General features: G+C 35.3%; 1 long non-coding RNA gene and 2 pseudogenes across 1 annotated transcript; 1 reads left to right on the top strand and 2 right to left on the bottom strand.

The window, feature by feature from the left end:
• Positions 1-5,892: 5,892 nt before the first annotated feature.
• LOC117922591 lies at positions 5,893-9,645 on the bottom strand (annotated as a pseudogene).
• A 1,147-nt stretch (positions 9,646-10,792) lies between these two features.
• On the bottom strand, positions 10,793-12,358 carry LOC117922533. Its single transcript, XR_004652493.1, has 2 exons — positions 12,148-12,358; positions 10,793-10,995 (listed from the first exon to the last, which is right to left on the bottom strand). It is a non-coding gene; the product is annotated as an uncharacterized LOC117922533 (long non-coding RNA).
• A 754-nt stretch (positions 12,359-13,112) lies between these two features.
• On the top strand, positions 13,113-23,562 carry LOC117922399 (annotated as a pseudogene).
• Positions 23,563-23,815: the final 253 nt, after the last annotated feature.

Below are 23,815 nucleotides of genomic sequence, written 5' to 3'. Positions count from 1 at the left end.
ATCTTCAATATGACCAAAATAATATAAAAAAAATCAAAATAATAAATTTAAATAACATTTTATACAAAAAATGTAATTTCTTTCTCAAAACCTCCTTCAATATTTCAGATCTAATATTTTACATCTACATTGTTAAAATTATTAACTTTTCCTTCATTCAATCCGATTTTTAAATTATTTATTTATTTTTCCATAAACTGACGTTTTTCTTTTGTATTTAAAAAAAAAAAAAACTGACCTTTAATGGATTTCTTGCTAGATTCACACAAAAAAAAAAACAAGTTTTGTGTAAATGGTTGCAGATAATGACTTGAAGTGCTGGACCTTTTTCTTTTCCCTTTTTTCTTTTACAACACCGACAAGCTCCAGGTAGGTTAAAGAAAACTCTTTTTTATTTTCTGTTGCTTTTCACTTTGCTGTTGCTTTTCACTTATTAAGGGTAGTATTGACATTTAAACAAAATAAGGCCTTTGAAGGAATTATCATAATTTTACCCTACCCTTTACAATAATTATCAAATTTACCCACCCTCATTGGTCATATTTTTCCCCAGCCTACCCTTAAGGGTAATTCTCTCAAAATATATTTACTCTCTGATTCCCGTCAGAAACCCTTCCCGATAATCTTCCTCAGCACTCTTTCTCTTCTTCTTCTCAAACTCTCTAACTCTCTCTCAACAAAGATCAAAAATCACAACCAAGAAAAAAATCTACCTTCCTTATCTCTTAAACTCTCTCTCAACTTAGATCCAGAGTTCTCTTGCCGAAAAATCTCTCTCCTCTCTAACCTTCTATCAACAAAGATCCCCTGAATGGCCAAAGATCGTTCACCCCCCAACAGAAGACGTTTCCCGAATTTTATATCATCTCTCGAAGACTCTAAAACCCTCTCTCTTCTCATGTGACCTAACCCTCTCTCCCTAATACAAACATCCTGAACTTCAAAATCGTTCCTTCGATCTTTTCCCAGCCAAATAGACCTTGGTTGAAAACTAATTTTCCCACCCCTTTTATGTCTAAAAATTTAGAATACCAACTCAAAAAATACAAAGAATAAAACTCAAAAATAATGATAATAATACAAAATCAAATAAGTAAAAAAAAAAAAAAAAAAAGGAAAAGGTACCGTGTGCACAACATGCATGGCCTGCAAGATCAACGAGAACATCTCAATAGTGTGTGAAGATCAGCAACAGCCTGGACGCCACGACCAGAGAATGGCAAAGAAATCATCGACAACCAAGAAGTTCAGCTCCGACCACCAAAATGGTCCAGCAGATAATGACCCAGATAAACTTGGTTTGGCGTCGCCCGACCTGATCCTTTGTTCGTAACAGCATAAGTGAAGATCGTGAAGCTGCTTATAGCAGCATTGATGAAAAACGTAGCCCAAAGAGAAAACCCTCGAGGAAGATGCTCAAGTGACAAGTCCTGGCGAAGCCGACGAGAGAAATGGCCATGATGTCTGTTTCGATGATGATCAATGGCCACTTTAGAAACCCCATACAGCCGGTGTTGTCGGTGAAGAGGTTTGCGGGAAAGGGGTTTGCAAGGATGGGTTCAGCTGCAGCAAGGGCTTTGAGATGGGATTGAGAGACTTGGTGGTCGCATGAAACTGTACGGAGATAAATAAAATAAAAATGGTTTCAGTTTGTATTTTCCGGGGACAATGGTGTTTTGGACTATTCGGGCTAAAAATTAATATTTGGCCCGTAAAAGGTATCGATAGAAATGATATAAAATGTAAAGAGATGGATATACCTTTAAAACTATTTTGAATATTTTCTATCATAATATTTGACAAACTTTTTTATCTTAATTTTTTTTTAATAATTATTCTGAAATTTTATTATTTTTAGAAAACTAAATTTTTTTAAATATATATATATTCTAAAATTATATCATTTAAAAAAAATTGACATATTTTTAGTTATTTTTTACATACAATTTTAAAAATATATATTTTTCAAAATGTTTGATTTTAAATAATAATAATAATAATTTATTTTATTTTATTTTTGAAAAATGGTGTATTTTTTCCAAATCACTAAATTAAATTAAATTTTATTAAGGTTTAAAAAAGGAATAAAATTTAAATTAATGTTTTTTACTCTCTTTTTTTCATAGTCAATAAATATTATTTTTTTAAAGATAAAAAATTTATATCCTTCTTCTCAATTTTCACACTTTTTCTAGGTTTTAGGTTTAAATAATGAATTTTTATGGATCAAAACTTAATTTTTGGGTTCAATTAGATCCAAAATATAATTGTCTCTATTTTTCAAAGGCTGACTGTGAGAGCCGTATATTAGGTTATAGGGTATAGGTTATGGCAACTTAGGATGAGCTGTTTTATTGCTTAAGTTATGCGTTGGCATAGGGCTATTAGGGACTGCTGAGGAGATGGTTTGCGGATTGTAAGGTATGGTTTGTGGAGATAGATGAGCTAGCAGGTAGGTTGGTGTGACTTTGGGCATGGAACTGTTGGGTGATGGCCTGGGAGATTGGATGCCTAATAAGGGCTAAGTTGAGATGCCTTGGACAGCTAGAAAAGTGAGTGTGGCTAGCACAATTTATGGATGTGTCTTGTGGCGGTCTTGAGCACCCAACAGTGGGCCGTGGCGACAACATTGATGGGGCTGTAGTAGGTGACTTATGAATGAGTTAGAAAAAAGGCTTCACTATTAATTATAGAATAATTTTAACTTATATTTTAAAATATGAATTAGATAGTAGTAACAAAATTCAATTTTAATATTACTTTATTTTATTATATTATTATTATTATTATTATTATGTATTTGGTCATGAATTATTAAATAAATAAATAAATAAATGAGTATTTTGTCATGCTTATTGTTTAAGGGGACAATTTATTTTATTTTATTTTATTTTAAAATAATATTTTAATATTTTTGTTTTAGCGTATAATTAATGATAAATTCAATCAATCAAAACTTTAAGTTACAAATTTAAAGGTTTAAGTGATCACATCAAAATTTCATAATTTATTTTCCACTTTCAAAGAAAAATCAAAGACTACAAATCGATAATTTACAATAATGTACCGGAGTATAACTCATATGGGTCTCCACAAGACTGTAGTTTCCCATTTTATGAACATAGAATGCTTCAAAAATGCAAAAAACATTTTCCTCATAATCACAATGTGTATGTGGGAAAACTATATCGGCTTATCTGTCCTGATTTGCAATTACAGGAAAGTGGCTTTTTTGATGACGTTAGTGCTGTTAGTGAACTAACCACTCACCCCCTCCCCCCACTCCACTTTTTTTTTATTGAATTTGTGAAATGGGCGTGTTTTAATTTTTTTTATTTGCCTCTATAATTCCATTTAGTTTTTATATAGATTGGTAAACCCTAAATTAGTTCATTTTCTTATTGAACCTTCAAATGAGGTTGTCTGTTCTTGTATTTGAAGAAAATTTGTGATGACATCATCACTATCCTTGTTTCACAACATTGATGGAGACAAAACTGATTAGATCTTGTGTTAAGGAAGAGAATCTTGATGTTCCACCAGGGTTTGAGTCACTAACATCTTAATTATTTCTCTCCAACATATGGAACATTGTGGAATACATTTTATAACTATGGGATGTTTCAGTTTATCCCATTCTATATGTTAATTATTGTGCAAGTTTTTTAATATCTGGATATTACTTTGAACCATGGAAAAGTTTCAAAATTGTAAGAAAAGTATGATCGATATTTATGTGTTTAAGAAAATAATTACCTATCATTTCTTAATTCATTTTGCAGAACTCTATGCCTAAAATAAAGATAGTCAATCTTATTTAGCTGTTATTCAAGAATGAAAATATCGGTAATCATGGATATATCAGTACTTCAATTTTATAGATATATCAGGAAAATATATACACGGATATTTTGACACAAAATATCGGTGATTTAAAAATTAATAAAAAATCTAAAAATAGTTTTAAAAAATAGATAATTTAAAGTTATTTTTAATATATATAATTTATCATATTTGATCAAAAATATTATTATGATAATATGTCTAATTTTAAAATATATTTAATATTAAAATTATGATCTATTTTAATTTAAATGTATTCAATAATATCAAATAAATAATAAAATATATATAATTTTTTTAAATATTTATATTTATTATATTGGTTGAAACACGAAAAAATCGAAAAATTAATAAAATATCATTAAAATATCCAAAAATATTGGTTGATGGATATTGGATATACCATGGATATATTGACGATATATACGGATATTTTAATTCATCTTCAACACTTATTGATGGAATATTAACGAGTGGAACTAGAGAAATCCAATATCCAGCACCTCTTCTAGAGCTATGGATGAGAAGTATCCAACTCCCCCATGATTCGCCCTCTGGTGAGAGTTAATTAATCACTGTTTTTTGAGATTATCTGTTTTGCATAGGATATAGATAAAGCAATACATTCTGTGCTATGTGTAGGAAGGAACTCCCCGCCGTAGCCACCAGAACCCTCACCATCATCACCATCAAACACAGAGCATCATCAAGGTCCAGCGGGATTTGTAAGCTACTCTGCTAAACCTTTTAGTTTAACGTCTTAAAGGAAAAAACATACTAGACTGTCTCATAAACTGTTTGAATATGATACCTTTTGAAGATTTTCTCAGTGGAGTTGGTTCCCCATCACTGGGAGTTTCCATAGAGAAGCAAAGAGGCACGAATCATGACAACAATGACTCACAATTTGAAATCCTCATGGCCTCACTAAGAACTAAGCTTATAAATGATAATGCAAGGACAACTGAGGCCATCCTTACACCTAGGAATTCTGGTCTGCTAAAGAGAAAAGAACATTGTGAAATACATTTTATAACTAGAAATATCTGGGCTTTTATTTATTTTTTCATCTAGCAATTAAATGTTTTACTTTTAATTAAGAAGAGATCCAACATTCTCTTAATCAATCTTTTCTTGTTCATACCTGTAGGTTAAATCTATCAATGGAAATTTTAGGGATGCAACTTCAGATGCAATCAGACAGTGCCATTATTTTTATCTTTTCATTTTCTTTTCGAGAAGGGCTTGAAACAAACGATTATTACCAGAAAAATTCCCAGTACAAAGAGATCTATGGAATGCTTCTTGTTCCGAGTCAAGGCTCTTCTCCACACTACCATAAGTGAATGCACTTTCTGGATGGGTATGTAATGGTTTCTTCCATTAAATTCTTTGAATATTCGTAACTTAACAAGTCCTGGATAACACCTTGAGTTCTCATTGTGATCTTATTTGTCATTCAACTATTAGTACTTGGCCTGTTGATTACTAGAACTCCCTGGCTATTCCAAATCAGTCTGAAATGACTGCAATTGCTCTTTTTTCTACCCTTAATGAGATGCATTGGTTTCCTTCACTCTGTTTTACTTTTATTTTCTTTTTGCTGGGTTTATGTCCCAAAAAGCTTGCATGGTTGGCATTTGAACTCCATTAGAAGCATCACATAATAATCATAAGGAATGTTTCATTACCAAAAGCTCTTGTCATCCAGAACTATCCTCACATGCATACATCTTTTATTTTAGCAGGCAATCTGAAACACAAAGATTTGATGGGTCAAGTGGTGAGCTCCCAAGCATATACGGACCATCAAAATGACAATCTTGATGAGAATCCTGAAGAGCCTATCGTCGAGGAGCAATGTGCAGGTGACGCTAGTGAAGAGGATAGAGAATTAGAATGAAGAGTGCTTCATCTATCACAAAGCTTCAAACACATTCATTGCAGGCAAAACATAGTGAGTTCTGAGGGAACTATATGATGTTTGTATAGGGGCTGACTTACAAGACTTAAATTAAGCATCAATTTTGTTGATCAAAATTTCCCAATTCCAATGCTAAAATCATTACCAAATCACATGCAACTTAGAAATATTAAACAAAGATGCTGCAACAGTCTTGAGGGGTTTGGCCACATGGGGCTCAATAAGAGGATTAAGGGGGAAAAAAAAAAAGAGTTTAGACCAAGTTCAATTGCACCTAATGACAGATAAATCTATCTTTTTCTTTGAGGGGTAGGATAAAAACACTTAATGCAACTGCCAAGAATTGGAAAATGAGCAGTCCAAGTAATGAACAGCCTGGGCTTGACTCCTTTTTGCCTGCTTATTTGACCCTGTTCCCTAGCCTTAACATAGTTTGCACTTCACGTCCAAGCTTGCTGGGTAATAGGTCAGGGTCCAGTGACACCACGCTTGGTTAGAAAGCTTGGTGAATCATATCTAGAACTTTAGGGTTGCAGATTGAGAAAATCTACCAGACATTGTCACTGGGAAGGGACAATGTAATCAATCTGTTTGTCCTAGGACCCTGAAAAAACGGGAAGAAAAGCACAAATAAATAAATAAATAAAAATAAGAATAAAAAGAAAAAAGAAAAATAATGAATCTGAAATCTGTATATGTGGGCACATAATATTCATGTAATTTTGTTTATTTGTAATCTCGTTCGTTATGGACAACATGCATGCGATTTTTTTCTTTTAGTAAATTTGATGTTTTTATTATCCATCTCAGACATAAACGATGGTACAAGCAAGGAAATTCTCCTTTAGTGTATATGTCTTTGTCATTAGAAGGATGGAAGTAGGCAGGTATAAAGTCACCGGCTTAATTTATCTCCCTGTATACATAGATGCATTGGCAAGACTTCTTAAGTGCTACAAAAATAATAGGGAAAAAAATAGAAAAACTTAGTACTAAATTTCATATCATTGATCTCGAAAAAGTCTCGAAACCATGAGAAGTAAATGTTACCTTGCTGATGGGGATGAAATGATAGCTAGCCTCATCTGTGATGATCATATCCAAGCCTATTCCATTACATTAGTCCCACCTATCACCAAGATATGAAACAAGGAAGAAAGGCATGTCGCGATCCTTCGTCCTCCCATTCTAACTCATTTGCCCAATATTTTTCTCCATAAATCACAGTGCCACATCCAGCGGTACTATTTGAATTGAGTGGCAGCTTCTTCAACTGTGGGCATGAACGGACACGGATTTCCTTCAGGTGAGGAACCCTCAAAGCTTTCCAGTAGATGCTCTTCAGCTCTGGCAGATCAATTAAAATTAGCAATTCAAGTTTTGCAAATGGGGTCCCATTTTCCCCTTCCCCTAAAGGCATTAGTACTTTTTCCATTTTGGGGCAGAACACAACCCCAAGATGAATAAGGTTTGGAGCAAAAATAAGCCATGTTAGGTCCTTCAAAATCGGGCAGGAATCTATTCGAACATGCTTAAGGCTGTTAAAACATTTGTGGCTTCTCACCATTGAGTTGTGGAGATTGTAAGATGCTAATAACTTCTTTTCTTCTCCAACATAATCAATCTCCAAACTTTCCAAAGTACTGCAATTACTGATGCAAAGCTTTTCAAGGCGCTTCATATTCTCTAGAGATGATATGTTGAGAGATGTCACTCCATACAAAATCTTGAGGTATACATCTCGAGTGCAGCTTTGTAACTTGGAGTCACAGATTCGTAAGAGAGCAGTTGCACTTTCTAGTGTGATACTTAAATCATGCAACTGCTTTAGACTCTCCAACTCCTCTAACAAGTCTTCATTACCACCAGAGAGAACACTATAATTTGTCAATTCATCAGAAAAATCGCAGCTGTACATTCTCAGCACTCGCAACAAGGAAAAACTTGATATTAGATGTCTTGGGATTACATTAAGTATTGGCGTAAAATTCAAGTTCAAGCACTTCAAATTCTGCAGGTTCTTAAGCTCAATCGGTAGAAGCCTTATGTTTGTATGTGATAAATCAAGATACTGTAATGAAACCAAATTACAAATTTCCAATGGTATCTCAGTCAACCTTCTGTTTCTTGACAAGCTTAAAACTCTTAGATCAGGCATAAATTGGAAAAAACCGTTGGTTATCCTTCTCAAATTATTAAGATCCAGAAACAAAGTCAAGAGATTCGGGCATGGAGGAGCTCCGGTCAACTTCTCAATTCGGTTTTCCATCAATGATATCCTTTTGGCACTCACCCATCTGGTAAACTCAGGTGCTTCTATTAACCCAACACGCGTTCTCACAAAAAACTCATCTTTCATCTTCCCATGCTCACAAGCTATCCACAATGCCATGTCACGAACCACGTCATGCATTCTTATAATATCTCGGGAGCTCTTCTCCAATAAACATGCATTAAGAAGAATACCAATAATGTTGTGTCCCTGGTTTCTAGCTTCATCTATGTCATCAAATTCATGTAGAAATCCCTCGCCAATCCAATAATCTATCAAATTTTCTTTTAAAATGTTGAAGTCTTCAGGGAATAAGGAACAATATAAGAAGCAAGATTTAATTGCATCGCTTGGTAAACTATCGAAACTGAATTTTAGAATAGGAAACACCCTGTCCCCCATACCTGGAAAAATTGAAGCCGCTCCTTGTAACACTTTAATTGCATAATTCCATTCCTCGGTTGTCTTCTTGCAAGCCATGGCCCGGCCTATGATAACCAGTGCCAGTGGCAATCCGCAACATTCTTTGGCAACCATTTCAGCTACCATGGGGATTTCTGCATGGGAGTCAAGAGTGTCTTGTCCAACCTTCTTCTGAAACAAATCCCAGGATTCCTGCCATGCCAAGCTCTCCACTTTGATATTCTTTTCAGCTTCCATTTGTCGGCATACATCCTCGGATCGGGTTGTGAATACTAGCTTGGACTTATTTTCTTCATTTGGAACTGGAACTCCCAAGACTGATAGATTTACTGGCTCCCATATGTCATCTAACAACAACACAAACCTCTTTTTGCGCAAGGCTCTAAAGATGTCTATGGCTTTTTCATCCTTGCTTTTATTTCTCCATATACCACCACAAAACCCAACCTTTTTCCCAATTTCATCTTGAACCTTGGGAAAGTCTGGATCTCGTGACACCACAGCCCAGATCACAACATCAAAATCATGAGTTGTTTTGAGGAACTCATTGTTGATTTGGGTCAAAAGGGTTGTCTTCCCAACGCCACCCAACCCATATAAACCAATGATTCCCACTTGCTCTTCTCCAAGGCAACTCCAAACCTTATTGAAGGTGGACATCATGCCCACGGTTGGCTCACTGGGTCTTTCATCCACTGAAGCTGGAGGTAATCTGTCTGCCACCATGTCAAAAAGCCTTGTGCTTCTTAGATTGTTTAAGTCTTCAACCTTCTTGGCTAGTTTCTTCCCCAATCTGTAACTAGATATGCAATTTCTGGAGCAATAACCTCCCAGACAAAGCTTCTGAATTTCAGTAGTACCATCTTTTATCAGTTGACGTACTGGCTTCAGTTTCCACATCTTCCACCCTCGAAAACCACCTCCGCACTTGGTCAAGTTGTTCCAATCGTTGTTCCTCAAACGTGTCAATCTTTCTCTTCATGTCATTTCTGAAATCTTTTAAATCTTCTAATGCCAGCTTCACAGCATCAAACTTTTCTTCGAATTCACAAACATAAGTTGCTTGACCACCCGTAGCCGCCCAGCAGCCAGAGATCATATTGTCCATGGAGATTGAGATGGAACACACGTTACCCACAATTGTTTCACAACAATTCTGATGCAAAAGGGAGAAAAATAATGTTCAGAGATTCTTTGTAGGTATTGAAAGATCAAGTATAGGAAAAGAAGGAAGGAGACTAATATTGGAAGATTGGTGGCTACCACTACCAGGAAATTGGATCTACCTACTGTTCTTACCAATTTTTAATATTGGTCGACTGCAGCAGTATGCTCAACATGGTGGCCGGAACTATTAAAAGACCAAGAGAAGACGAGGAAAGTTCAAAATAGGAGAAATGAGGCATGATAGGGGCGATTAATTTTACATAGTTGATTAATTATTGAATAAGGTTGGGAATGGTATTAAGTTGGAGTTTAATTAATTACAAAGTGGAGATTAGATTAAAGGAAAACAAGGAAAATTCTGGAAATTGAATTTGGAATGAATTTTAGCTGTCAAATCCATTGGGATTTTGATTGGAAAATTGGGAATTGAGTTGTTCTAAGTTAAAAAAAAAAAAAAAAAAAAAAAAAAAAATCCTTATATTTTTTGAAGATTACATTTATTGTAATAAGGTCAAATAATATTGTTACTTCAACTGTTTGAAGGTTTTTAAAATGAGAACTAATTTAGATTATAACGAATTAAATGTAATGTCACGTTAAGTAAATGAAAAAAATATTAAATTAATAGGAATATGACTGTATTTCAAGTTTCCTTATTAAAAAAAATGAAAAATTTTAATTAAAAAAATAATTAATGAAAGATAAATTAATTATATACTGAAATCGAGGTCCAAAAAGAGTCGGGGGGAGAGGGAGCAGCTGGGATGTGGGGCGAGCAAAATGAAAAAGAAAAGATGTGGGGGTTGGGGAAGAGGGAGTCCTTGTAAAGGGGGAGGAAAAAAAAAAAAGGAGAGGGGGGTGGCGGCGTCAGCTCACACAGAAAAAGGGAAAAAAAAAATGTCAAAATGGCCAAGCCCACAAAATGGGCGACCCATTTTGTATATATACACACTAGTAGTATCACGACCCAAATTCCGGACGACCCAAAATTTGACCCGTGACCCCATATCAAAGGTTTGACCCTAAGGGTTCCTCCTATTTCACGTTGGCAATCAACCAAAACACTCTGGAATTTTTTTTTTTTCATACATCCCACTAGAATTCTCATAAACTACAATATCCCAAAACTACTTAAAACAACAAGATTAAATAAATATTCATTATAGTCCAAAATAAAAGTTCACAATTAACAACTTAATCAAAATAAAGCTTCAAAACAAATCCATATATGAGACATAATTATTAAAACAAGTCCCAAAATCCAAAAAAAAAAACACAATAACAGAAAATGCCATGCTCCACTAGGCAGCTCCAGGAGCATCCTAAAGTCCTCTTTGCCCCACCTGTGGATCCTCAGGAGAGATATCTGCATTTAAAAAGGTGTAATAAGGAAGGGGTGAGCATTTCCACATTACTCAGTAGGGTGCCTAACACCCAAGGAGTTAAGGGAATTACTAAGTTACAAATAATACGAAAAGAATATTTGAACACAACAGGAACAATTCAACAGTATCAATCAAACCACATAGTTTAATATCTAATATTATACACAATTTCACAATATTCAACAATTACATGAATGCACATGAACGTGTGACACACAGTCATACAATGCACTATTGGTCTCGGACTTTCACCAAAGGATACGCGTCCGCACCCAAATACCCTCCCCATTCGGAGTCTTCCTGGGGTAACTTTTGGGTCTTTCACCCTAAGGATCTCTCTCCCTTCTTAATTCGCCCCACACGGGCTTTCACTTCTCATCACTATTTCATTTTTTTCCATTTCATACACTTTTCACAATCTTCATAATTTTATTTATTTATTTATTTATTTATTTATTTATTTATTTTCCACATAACCATGATGCAAATGAATGCTACAATTCCAATGTTCCTCAATAATTCAACAATCTCAACATTCTCCAATAATCCAATAAAATAATTTCCCACATTAAAATTTCCAATAATATCCCAAATAAATATTCAAAAATTTGCATATCAAAAATCTTGAAATTTTACCACACTTACGAAAATTTTCAACCATTATAATAATTTCTAATATTCGAAATTAACTAACTTTCTACCATAAAAATTCCAAAAATTTTCTAACTAATGCCCAAAAATTCACAAATCACTATTTTTGAAATTAAACCCTAATTTCAGAATTTTTTCAACCCTTCTAATAATTTTTAATATCCAAAATTAACTAACTTTTCACCCTAAAAAATTTCCGAAAATATTCTAACCAATGCCTAAAAATTCACAAATCATTATATTTGAAATTTAACCCAAATTTATTTTTCAACCCATCTAATAATTTTTTTAACATTTCAAAACAATTAATTATCAATCAAAATCAATTTCCCGCAATTACAAAAATTCCAAACAAATTCCAAATAATCTAAAAAAATTCATACAACACCCATAATTCCTACTTAACTCAAAATGACAATATTTATAATTTTTTTCAAGGGAAAAACACATTAAATTTAAGTTTTAGGGTTAGGATCCCCTACCACAAATCTAAGAATTCAGCCGCTAAAAATATGATTGGTCACCGTAGGATTGTTCCTCTCGTCGAGTAGAACACCCCCTCCAAATCTGAGCCGAAACGGAGGTCGTTTGACCACCCAAACAGCCGGTCAAAGCTTCGGCAAGGTGAGATTTTCTACAGTGCCGCCGCCCCCTTTCTCCCAGATCTGCTACTGTTCCCTTCTTTTCCACTTAAGCTCATTTCTTTTCATTTTAATCCACTTACCAAACAACCCACTCAAGCCCATTTCTTTTCCTTTTAATCAGCTCACTCAAGCCCAACCCAAGTTCAAAATAAACCCAATAACTAACTCCCATTTTTCTTTTAAAACCCTATTTCTTCCAAGCCCAAATTACTCCCTTTTCATTTTTTTTTTTTCTTTTCTCTTTATTTTTATAAAACACACAATTTAATATTTTTCTCAATTTTTATTAATAAGGAATTTAATTTAATTAACTATTGAATGAGATCCCGATGCCACTCTATATTCCCATGTATCAAACATGACCTAAAGATGATATGAGTTATCCAAACATAAGAATGGAGGAGAAAATTAAGATTTCACATTCTCACTCCACATTTTTATGTACCTAACATTACCTAAGATGATAAATATTATTAATATGTAAAGTATCATAAATTTAAAATACAACCTATATTTTTTAAAACTTTTAATATTTATAGAAAAATTATTTAAATTACATGAATATAAATTTATTAATAATTAATTAATTGAAATAAGAAAATATTAAAAGGTTGAAAATTCATTTATCATGTTCAAATGCAAACATGATATTCTAAATTTTTTTTATTTGATCTTTGATATTCTAATATTTTTATTTATTTAACTTTGTAATATTTAAAAAAAAAAAGTAGTATTTTACTAAGTGGATGCAGGAGGGTTTAATCTCTGTAACAATTCTCTCCTTATTCCGGAGTTTAGTTAGAATAGAACAAAGAATGGTTTCCTGCTCGACAGGCCTGCCGCCAAAAACCCAGGGTTGTAGAACACTGGACGGTGCTGCTCAGCCGTCATCCTAATCGCCGCCACCTTCACTCAGCCCCATCAACACAAACGCATCTCCATCCAATAACACCGGCGGCAATCACCGTTCCGGCCATACTGCCGTCGCCATTCCTGATCTTCAGTTTGGGTGTTATTCCCAGTAATGGTTACTGATGGTTTCAAACGATCATCGATAGCCCCACCTCCTCGAAGTCTCAATGTTGAGAAATTTGCAGAATCCCGAGCTTCTGAACTTGAGGCTCTTCACTCAATTGTAGCAAATCGGGTGAACAACAGTTTCCGGTCTCAGAGAAACAAGAGAAGAAGGACCACGGGGTATGATAACAGAGATGCAAACAAGAGATTTAGAAAGAGGGAGAGAATAGGGGTGGTTGATAAAGGCAATGTTGGGGCTTTGGAGAAAGATGAGAAGAAAGTTCCTCGTCGTATTCGTCGGCGAGTTGAACTGAGAAGAAACCCTGAACATGGTTACTCTACTTCAGGGGACGGTACCAAGAGGCTGAGAACCCATGTTTGGCATGCAAAGCGCTTCACAATGACGAAGCTTTGGGGTTTCTACCTACCTCTGGGCTTGCAAGGCAGGTAATTCATTCTAGGTTTTTTTATTGGAGATTCTTCTTAGGCCATTTGGTACTGAAAAGGGAAAAAAATTTAGGAAGAAATTCCAACTTCGAAAACTATGTAAAATTTGATTCATTAATAATATACATGAAAATTTTTATTTAGTTTAAACTTTTTTCATTTTTCTTGATTTTCTCCTTTTTGTTTCTGAGGTTCAAAGGGTACTTTACCTCAAACTTCAAGTTTGAAATGGAGCATTAATACGTTTAGATTTGGGTTTGCAGTGGAATTACTTTCCAAACATCCATTGGGAGCTCTTTTTCATGGAGAAGTCTCTTAGATAAAGAACCAATTTGGGTTACCCTTTCCGTATTTTTATTTCAACTTCTATTTGTTATTTGAGTATATGAGAAAGAATTAATTTGGGCAATTTTTCTCTAAAATGATGTAGAGGAAGGGGTTCAAGGGCTCTCTTGAAGTAGTTCAGACATGGAGCTCTTGTACATGATGCTTGTTACCACATTGCCCTGCAATTGGAGGGTCCGGAGGTATGCATTTCATTTCTTTGTAATCGCAGACCATTTCAATTGTGGATTTTTCTCTTAATTCATTACTTCAGAAGAATTTTTATTTTAGGCGCTATTGGCCTGGAAGTGGTATCTCAATGCTTTTGGTTTTTCTGTTTCATTTGCATAAGGAAATTTAGTTTATCATGTTATATGCTTCCAGGATTCATTTCTTTCAATTCTAAGCATGGTATTGGTGCCTTCTCCATCAGCTCACTCTGAGGATATTCCCCGTTCTGTTCTTTCTGGTGCTGTCTATGGAAGTGCTATGGTAAGTTATTCCATTGCACCTTCTCCACTTCAAGAATGATGAAACAAACATATGGATAGACTCTCCTTGTTTTGTTTTGCAGCTTCATCATGTTGGAGCACCTGGTTCTAAATCAATTGCCCCTGTAACCTATATGTGGAGACCCTTACAAAAAAGGATATAGGTATTGGAGCAGCACACCATAAAGTTGATTCCGTTAACAGCACACAGACAAATGAGTGTTGTTCTTCCTTCCGCCAGCTATGGGTGTGGATGCATGCCTCAGCTTTCAATGAAGGATATGATGCTCTGAAATTTGCTTGTCAAGAACTGGTAAACCATACAGATTATTTATCTTTGATCTATTTTTTCCCCTTTTGAAGACTCTAATGTGCTTATTTGTTATGAAGAGTAGCTTGTGAGCAAACTGTTCCTATGTGATAGTTCGAAAAAGTGAATACTTATCAATAGTATCCCCCTGTACTGTTTAGTGTGCATATGTAATGCTCATAAATATATATATCCTTGTCTTATATAACGCTGGGTTTACATGTTTCCTTGGAATAAAATTTAAATTTGTAAAGCATTATGTCAACAAAGATAAGACCTAGCAGGAAAGAGATCATATGCTTGCCCTGTGTTATTTACTTTGTCTCCATCTCTTTTTATCTTTCAGATGGATGAAACTTGCATCTTGATTAATTGTTTTTCACTTGAGGGCCAACTTGCTAAATTGGAAGTAATGGGATCAAAGGCATTTGGACTTCTTCAAAAGATACTGCATCCTATCACTTGGTAAGTCCTCCAAAACCAAAAGTAGAACCTGTTCATTTTAAACAAAGCAATGAACATATCTAAATGTGTTGTTTGGTTGTCAGTAAAATTTTGAAATCCTCGCAACTGACTAAGTTCTCTAGCCTTGAGCATGTTCCTTCTTGTGCAATTCTATCTCTTACAGTTGATGATCCACGCAATTTGCCTGAGAAAAAGACTACAGTTGTTCCAGAAGTGGCATCTAACAGAGTACTTGGTGATGCATCAAAGAATGAAGCTATGGAAACCACTTCTTTAGTAGGAAATCAGGACATGGATTTGTGGGATGCTAGTAATGGGTTCAGTCCTCCAGTGGAAGAGAATGTGCTTTGCATGGAAAAGCATCACCGGCATCTGGGATTCTTCTGTCTCAGTGAGTCACAGTCTGGGATATTGAATACTTCTAGTGATGTGCAGCATGGATCATGCCCAATTCTGCTTTTAAAAAATAATAATCAAAAGGGCATGATTGGGTAAGTAGTTCTTTATTTATTTCTTATCTTTTTCTCCACTTGTAATTAACGAGGATCAAATTAATTGTTGAATTTCATGCTTCTAACACTTGGTTCTCATTTTCCTTGTGTACAAGGTCACTTAAGATTTCATGGCTATGATGTTTTTCTCCAAATGCTAGATCTTCTCTTTTGCAATTGGTCTTCTTGTGCACCAGGCAGTGTGATCTCTAACAAGTATAGAAGAATTCATCTAAGTGCATTATGGCTATTCTTTCGATGGGGAGAGCGGAGAACCCAGAAGAGTTGGCCCTTGTATTAGGTTGTAAAGTGGGAATGCTCCCGACCACTTATTTGGGGCTCCCACTAGGCACCCCTTATAATTCATTGGTGGCTTGGGATGGGGTGAAAGAAAGATTCCGCAAAAGATTGGTGTTATGGAAAAGACAATATATTTATAAAGGGGGGAGACTAACGTTGATTAGAAGCACGTTTTCTAGTTTGTCAATCTACTTTTTGTCTCTTTTCCGGATGTCGGGGATTGTGCGGTTAAGGTTGGAAAAAATTCAAAGGGACTTTCTTTGGGGAGGTGGGAGCTTAGATAGTAAGCCTTATCTGGTGAAGTGGGATACTGTTTGCTCTGATAGAAGGAGGGGGGCCCTAGGTGTTAGGTGCTTTCACTCGCTTAACAAGGCCTCCTTTGTAAGTGGAATTGGTGCTTTGCTTCAGAAAGGGAGGCCTTTTGGAGACAAAGCATTTGTGGTAAATATGGGGATTTGGAAGGAGGTTGGTGCTCTAAGGTAGCGAGAGGTGGCTATGGTGTTGGGTTATGGAAGAACATAAGGAAGTTGTGGGATTTAGTCAATTGTAAATTGTCCTTTTTGGTGGGCAATGGGAAAAAGGATAAAGTTTTGGAAAGATAAATGGTGCGGGGATGAGTTGTTAAATGTTTCTTTTCCCTCTTTATTTGCCATTTCTAACTCTAAAGATGTTTGGGTGGTAGAGCTGTGGCAGCATTCTAATGAGAGGGGTGGCTATAATCCTAACTTCCCAAGGCCTCTAAATGATTGGGAGATTGTTTTTGTGGAACGCTTTTTGGAAGACTTCAAGATAAAGTGGTAGAAGAGGGTAAAGAGGATAAAGTGTGTTGGGTTGAAATGAAGAGTGAAACTTTCTCTGTTAATCACTTTGTGCTAGCCTAGAGATAGGAAGGGTAGTGCAATTCCCTTCTAGTGTTGTGTGGAATGCGTGGGTTTCTCCTAAGGTGAGCTTTTTTGCATGGGAGGCAACTTGGGAAAAAGCTTTGACTCTTGACCAGCTTCAAAGGAGGGGGTGGTCTTTGGCCAATCGTTATTTCCTATGTTTGTCTCATGAGGAGTCAATTAACCACATCCTTTTGCATTGTGACAAGGCAAGGGTGTTATAGGAGCTATTATTCTCTCTCTTTAGAGTTTATTGGGTGATGTAGTCCACAGTTAGAGAGGCTCTGCTAGGCTGACATGGTTCCTTTGTTGGAAGAAAGGGGAAAAAAGTTTGGAGGGTGACACCTTTATGCCTCTTCTAAACTATTTGGAAAGAGAGAAGTAGAAGATCTTTTGAGAATGTGGAACTCTCAATCCAAAGGCTGAAATACTTGTTTTTGTATAATTTTTTAACTTGAATCAAACTGTTTATAGGTGAAAGATTAATGTCCATAGTAGATTTCATTGATTGGTTGGTGTCGATTTGAGGGAGGGAGTAGCTTTTTGTTTTCTCTTTCTTTTTTTGGCACTTCTTGGCTGCCATTGTATACATTGTGTGTACTTTGGTGCACCCTTTTTGACGCTTTTTAATACAAATCTCATTTACTGATAAACAAAAAAAATGGCTATTCTTTTATTGCAGTGATGTTGTTTTTATTTAATTTTATTTATATATTTTGTAAGTTTCAAATAACCTGCACATCTTAAAAAAGCATAATTCATGGAAAATAATAACACCATTTACTGGGAATTTTGGCCAAAATTTTGAGCTATCTTGTTTGGCATGAAGGAAGCCTATTGATCCTAGCAGTTGTTTATAATGATATTATCTTATTATAGTTAAAAACCAATGAATGCCATCAAGTGTTCCGTACCTCATGGTGGAACTCATTACCAATCATAAACCCATGCATATTTCATGGAAAATAATAACACCATTTACTGGAAATTTTGGCCAAAATTTTGAGCTATCTTGTCTGGCATGAAGGAAGCCTATTGATCCTGGCAGTTGTTTATAATGATATTATCTTACTATAGTTAAAAACCAATGAATGCCATCAAGTGTTCCGTACCTCATGGTGGAACTCATTACCAATCATAAACCCATGCATATTTCATGGAAAATAATAACACCATTTATAGGGAATTTTGGCCAAAATTTTGAGCTATCTTGTCTGGCATGAAGGAAGCCTATTGATCCTGGCAGTTGTTTATAATGATATTATCTTACTATAGTTAAAAACCAATGAATGCCATCAAGTGTTCCATACCTCATGGTGGAACTCATTACCAATCATAAACCCAATTCATTTTATTTGTTGTGCATCTTGTTTGTGATCAAACCAAAAGGTCAGAAGAACCTGAATTTTAGTACAGGCTTCAAACTTAATGTGGGATCTCTGTCATGCAATTTTCTGTTGAGAACAATTCTTCCCCTTTTCTAGTTTGCTTTAACCCACAACAAGTATATGAGATTGACTTTGTTTCCTTAATTTTGTGTCTATATTCTGTTTTGTATACAATTTTGAGCGAAGCACTTTCTTGACACATGGAATAAAATTCCTAGAATTTTTTTGAAAGCCCCTGATAACAATGTTTAATTAATTATCTTTCAGATGGTCCATTATACTTCCATTAAGTTGGGTCAAGGCCTTTTGGATTCCTCTTGTCAACAGTGGCGCTCATGCCATAGGCTTGAGAGAGAAGCACTGGATTGCATGTGAAGTATGTGCACCTCAATTCTGTACTTTGAGTCCAAGGTTATCATAATTTTCTTATGGAATTCTGTTCTCAAGATTTTCCTTCTAAACTTTCATTCTTCTTCAGGTCGAATTGCCGTATTTTCCTTCAGATTTCCCTGATACTGACGCATACTCATCTTTTATGGCAACTGAAGCAACATCTGATGAAAAGGAAAAACTTCATCCTCCTTCCATGCGAGCTTTAAGAGTTCCTATTCCACCTCCATGGGTTAGTGTCTGGTTGGGTTTTGATAAAGTATCCTCTAGTCTGGGAGATACCTGTCCTTGTGAGGAAAAATGTAGCAGAGATGTGGCAAATGGTGATTCATTTACAAACTCAAACAATGGCAGTTGTGATATATCACTGAATAATCATAATATCTCATTTGAAGGATTTGTATCAAGGACATCTCATATGCTGAGTTACTACTTGAATGAAATCCATGGTGACCATTTGCTTCTATTTCCTAAGTTACCTGATAAGAAAAGTTTTTCTGAACTCATGACAGATGAAGCCAAGCTTAGCTGGAACCTTAATGGGGTTAACCAAATGAATTATGAACGAAAGTTATGTTTCCTCAGTTTTCTTCTCCATGCTTATAAAGAAGGTTCCTTTGAAGAGGGAGCAGTTGTGTGTGCACCGCATCTTTCTGATATATCAATGTGGACTTCCAGGTAATTTTTTCTTCAATCTTCTTTTCTCTAGTTAATTACTTGTTTATTGAATTGCAAATCTATGCTTTGTGATTCTCTTAGTTCTTCTCCTTGTAGTGTTCTTTTAACTAATATATAAAATGGATTTACTGTTTGAGTTTCAGGACAATGATGTTTTTTATGCTCACATCCCTTCTTTTCTGTTTTTCTTTTCTTTTTCTTTTTCTGGCTCAATAACCTTGTATAGGAGCATGCAAATTTATACTATTTGTGAAAAAGTATGAGTTGCATTATGGAACTACTGAGTTTTATTGAAACTAGAGATTCGGTATGTTACATTTCAACTAACATTTTAAAAGGTTATTAATTCATGATATTTATTTTATTGGGCCTGCTAAAATTTCATGTCTAATTATCAAAGGCTATTTTGAAACTTGGCAATGTTTGCTCTTGACTAAGAATTGCAACATGTAAATGATGCAGGTCCAAAAGTACTGAGGCAGGACTTCAAATACCTCAGTTCTCTGTGAGATCATACTTTAAACAGCAATCTTCTGGTAAGTGGGAACTCCAAATACCAGAGGACACTGTTACTAGGGAATCTAATCGTTGGCCGATTGGATTTGTCACAACTGGTTTTGTATGAGGAAGGTTGGTATCCATGTCTTCTGCTTTATCATTGCTGCACGACTTCCATTTCTTGTCAGTAGTATTTCATATCATATTATTTTATATTTGGTATCCATGCATGTGCAGCAAGAAGCTTAAGGCAGAGTCTCTTTGTGAAGCAATCTTACTTGCTCGTCTTAGAGAGGAGCAGTGGAATGAGATGACCATGAAGGAAAGGAGAAAGGAGATATATGTCCTGGTTAGGAATCTTAGATCTACAGCATATAGACTTGCTCTTGCCACCATTATCATGGAACAACAGGAAGAAGATGTGGACTTCATGTGACCTGCTGTATGCTTCTCATGGATTTTTGATGTAGAGAAAAAGAGCGCACTGGACATATTCATCTGAATGCTGGAGAAAAAAAAAACACATTATTTAAAAATTCACCGAAGTTATTATCATGATTCTCCTTGGCTGGTGAAATATATATTGCTTTTGATTCCCAGTACTATGAAGTTACATTCATTGACATTGTTTTTCTTTCACGGAATGGAAAGGACACAGTTTTATGTGCAAGGTTGTCACAATCAAGAAAGGGTCACTTAACATTATCCAAGAGAGGATCAATGTATAATTGCCCTACCTTGTCAATGTGTTTCAATTTAGGCCCTTTATTATTTAAGGTCAAACTTTGTCTCCCAGTTCTCACAACCCCAACCTCAAATAAGATACACTTCTATGCTCTAGCCTCACGCCTACTATTAGCGCAGTTCATTTTGAATCCAAAATCGACTGTCCAACTATCTCTCTTATCATTATCTCCTTCCGAAGAACGTGAAGTTCCCCTCAGCATCATCACCCGAACTTGCCTTTAATTCCTAGCATTTCTCTCCAATTTCTTCATGGGAAAATATCCTCATTACTTTTTTGAATTCCAAGGTCTATCACAGTCATCATATGGCCCACCAAACTAGGTGGTAACGCATCCATTCAAATTTCTGTCTGCTTGATTGTTGAGGAATTATAAGAGGACTCTCCCTTCAGTTGTTGAGCCAGTGCTGCTCTCCAAACATGTCAATATCATGGTGTTTTGTAAGGACTACAATGCCCGCTGGACTGCAGATAAAGCTGACTATGTTATTCCTGTTGAAATTATGATCTAGAATGTGAGTTTTTTTATTTCTTAACTCCTGCTTATCTTCTCTTATTGTAAATTTCTTCAATTGATAGACTGCTGAAGATTTTGTGATACATCATTTGTTCATGCACAGATAAAAGCTTCATGTTCATTTTGAAGTCCCTAGTTTTGCTCCCACATGCTGCTGGTATGTGATGTTCACCAAGTATTTGATGTTTTTGTTCTGTCATATGTTTTATTTATCTCCTTTATTCTTTTACTTTGCTTTTATAAGGCTTTTATTTGCAATTTTTGACAATGTTTGAGGGGTATTACCAATTTGATTTCACAACTCATCATGATTTGAGTTGAATTATGTCATCAGAGTTTGTTAAGGTCCAAGTAGAATTTGGTAAGCTAGAACTAGTTTAATGTCATTTAGTACTGATGACTTGACCAAATAACTACAAAACTTGAACAGCCACTTTATTTCTGTTCATTGTATCTATTTTTTTGAGCTTGGCTATCCATCCTGGAATTGAAATACTTCTTTCATTCATTTATAAGAGAGCATTTGCATTCTGATTGCTGGAAAATGAGGAACTAGCCAGGTATCACAGATGATTCCTTTCATGTTTGAAATCAAAATGAAATCCTATCTTGCTAAAATTTAATGAGAACAAAGTTGGACCAGAAGGACAGAAGTTGGTTCAAATTTTGATGCATCTCAGAGAGGAAGAGATGGCTGCAAGCACTGGCGGAGCTAGCTAAGTCCAGGAGGCCAAAAAAAGAAAAAAAACCATAGCAGGGGCTTTGACCCCTTGACCTCATGCTTATGGGAAAAGTATGCTTTCCATTACACTAAATACCACTCTCTCCATTTATTGTCCTCCCTTGAAATAATTGTCCTATTTGTGCCCCTCCTAGAGCACATTCCTAGCTCCACCACCGACCGCAAGTGCCATGTTTCACCTCTCTGCATTTTGGTTCTCCTTGAAGTACATGTATCACACTTACATGTTATGCATGGATTTTGGGGTTTTCAGGCATTTTGCAAGGTGTATTGAATTATGAACTGCGTTATGTGATACTTATTTCAAATTAAGAACACAGTTATTGAATTTTGTATCTACCTAGCCATGCAAGGGCTGTCGTTAAATAAAGACTAAACGGAATTTTAAATATTCTATTTATGTCTCATAATAAGAATGTGTAAACACTCTTTGAAAGCTCAAATTTAGCATAAGGGCATGTTCATTTGTTGTCTTATAGGATGGCATTTCAAACCAGAAGGCCATTCTGCATGTGCCATTGCCTAATGAGTCACTCATGATTTTAGTAAAGGGGGGTTCTGAAAATTTATGGGGTTTCCTATTGTTGAAATTAGTATTTAGCATCTTTACTATAGAAGGGCAGATTAGTCTTGATACTGATTATGTTTCTTAAATTAGTTTCTATGAGATTTCTGAGATTCACTATTTTCTCTATATATACCAGTTGTATCACGTCTTTTTTTTAACCTTTTTTTTTAATCAATGAAATATATTCTCTTTCAACACCTATCATTGGTTCGAATCGTTCAATGTCATGAGTTAAATATTAATTTTCTAGTAACAAGTTCTCTTTAGTCTATTGAGTGCCCCTTGTACTTGTAAGGTGGTACCATTTCCACTGTGAAGGCATAAGAATGGCATATTCTTGTGCTTGCTTTCCAACATAGTATGCATTTTCATTCAGGTTGTGTTCAGTGTTGATCCAGGAAATGTTTCTTGAAAAATTTCACCATTTTTGTATTTGGAGCATGATAATACTGGTATTATTTGAAATGAAACTTGCAATTCTCCTTATATGTATATATAATCGATGTAAAACTCATCTTCAGGTCTTATTTCATTCATGAACTCTCCCAGAGTTGAAAAAATGCAAGTGTGCAGAAGCGGCAGCAGAGATTGCAGCAACTGGAACATTTTCAGCCCCTTAAGATCTGGAAATCTAGCTGGGCCTCCTTTCCACTTCATTCTTATCAGCAACAAAAGCTGACATTGCTGCAAGAAAGGGCACAAGAGAAAGCACTGGAAAATTTGTTAACAGTAGCATGTGCTTCCATCCTGTCAGCAACTCCTCAGACCCAGTTTTCCTCAGGTATGGAGGGCATTTTGCTGCAAGGATTTTGACTATCTAAGCATATGATTGACTGATATTGTCTAAAATAAGAATATTATTTGATTTTGTTATATTTTGCCCCACGGAAATGTTATCAATGACATTTGAACCAAGTTTATTTTGTTAGCTAATATCCATAGACTATAGAACACATTCCTCCTTGTTATTATACCGATTTATTTGAAAGTCTACCAACCAACCATTCAATTCTCATGGGCTTTCTAACCCTTTCCTATTCTATCTTCCTCATAGTTTTTTGGCATTTATTTGTTTGAATCTATTATTGTGTTTTACCAACTATTAATTGAGGGAATGATGTTGAAGGTATAATGAAAAGAGTGAAAAGAGTGATTAATTATGATTGTTTTGAACCATAAGGAAAGGATATCTTCTGGTTCCTTTTTTGTGTTCTTAATTCATTGTTGAATTGCACTGTAGTCTTTTGGAGGTCA

Source organism: Vitis riparia, chromosome 9 (assembly GCF_004353265.1).
Source record: "Vitis riparia cultivar Riparia Gloire de Montpellier isolate 1030 chromosome 9, EGFV_Vit.rip_1.0, whole genome shotgun sequence".
Lineage (NCBI taxonomy): Eukaryota > Viridiplantae > Streptophyta > Magnoliopsida > Vitales > Vitaceae > Vitis > Vitis riparia.
The sequence above is the reverse complement of the archived record's forward strand: the minus strand, read 5'-3'. Positions and strand labels throughout refer to the sequence as shown.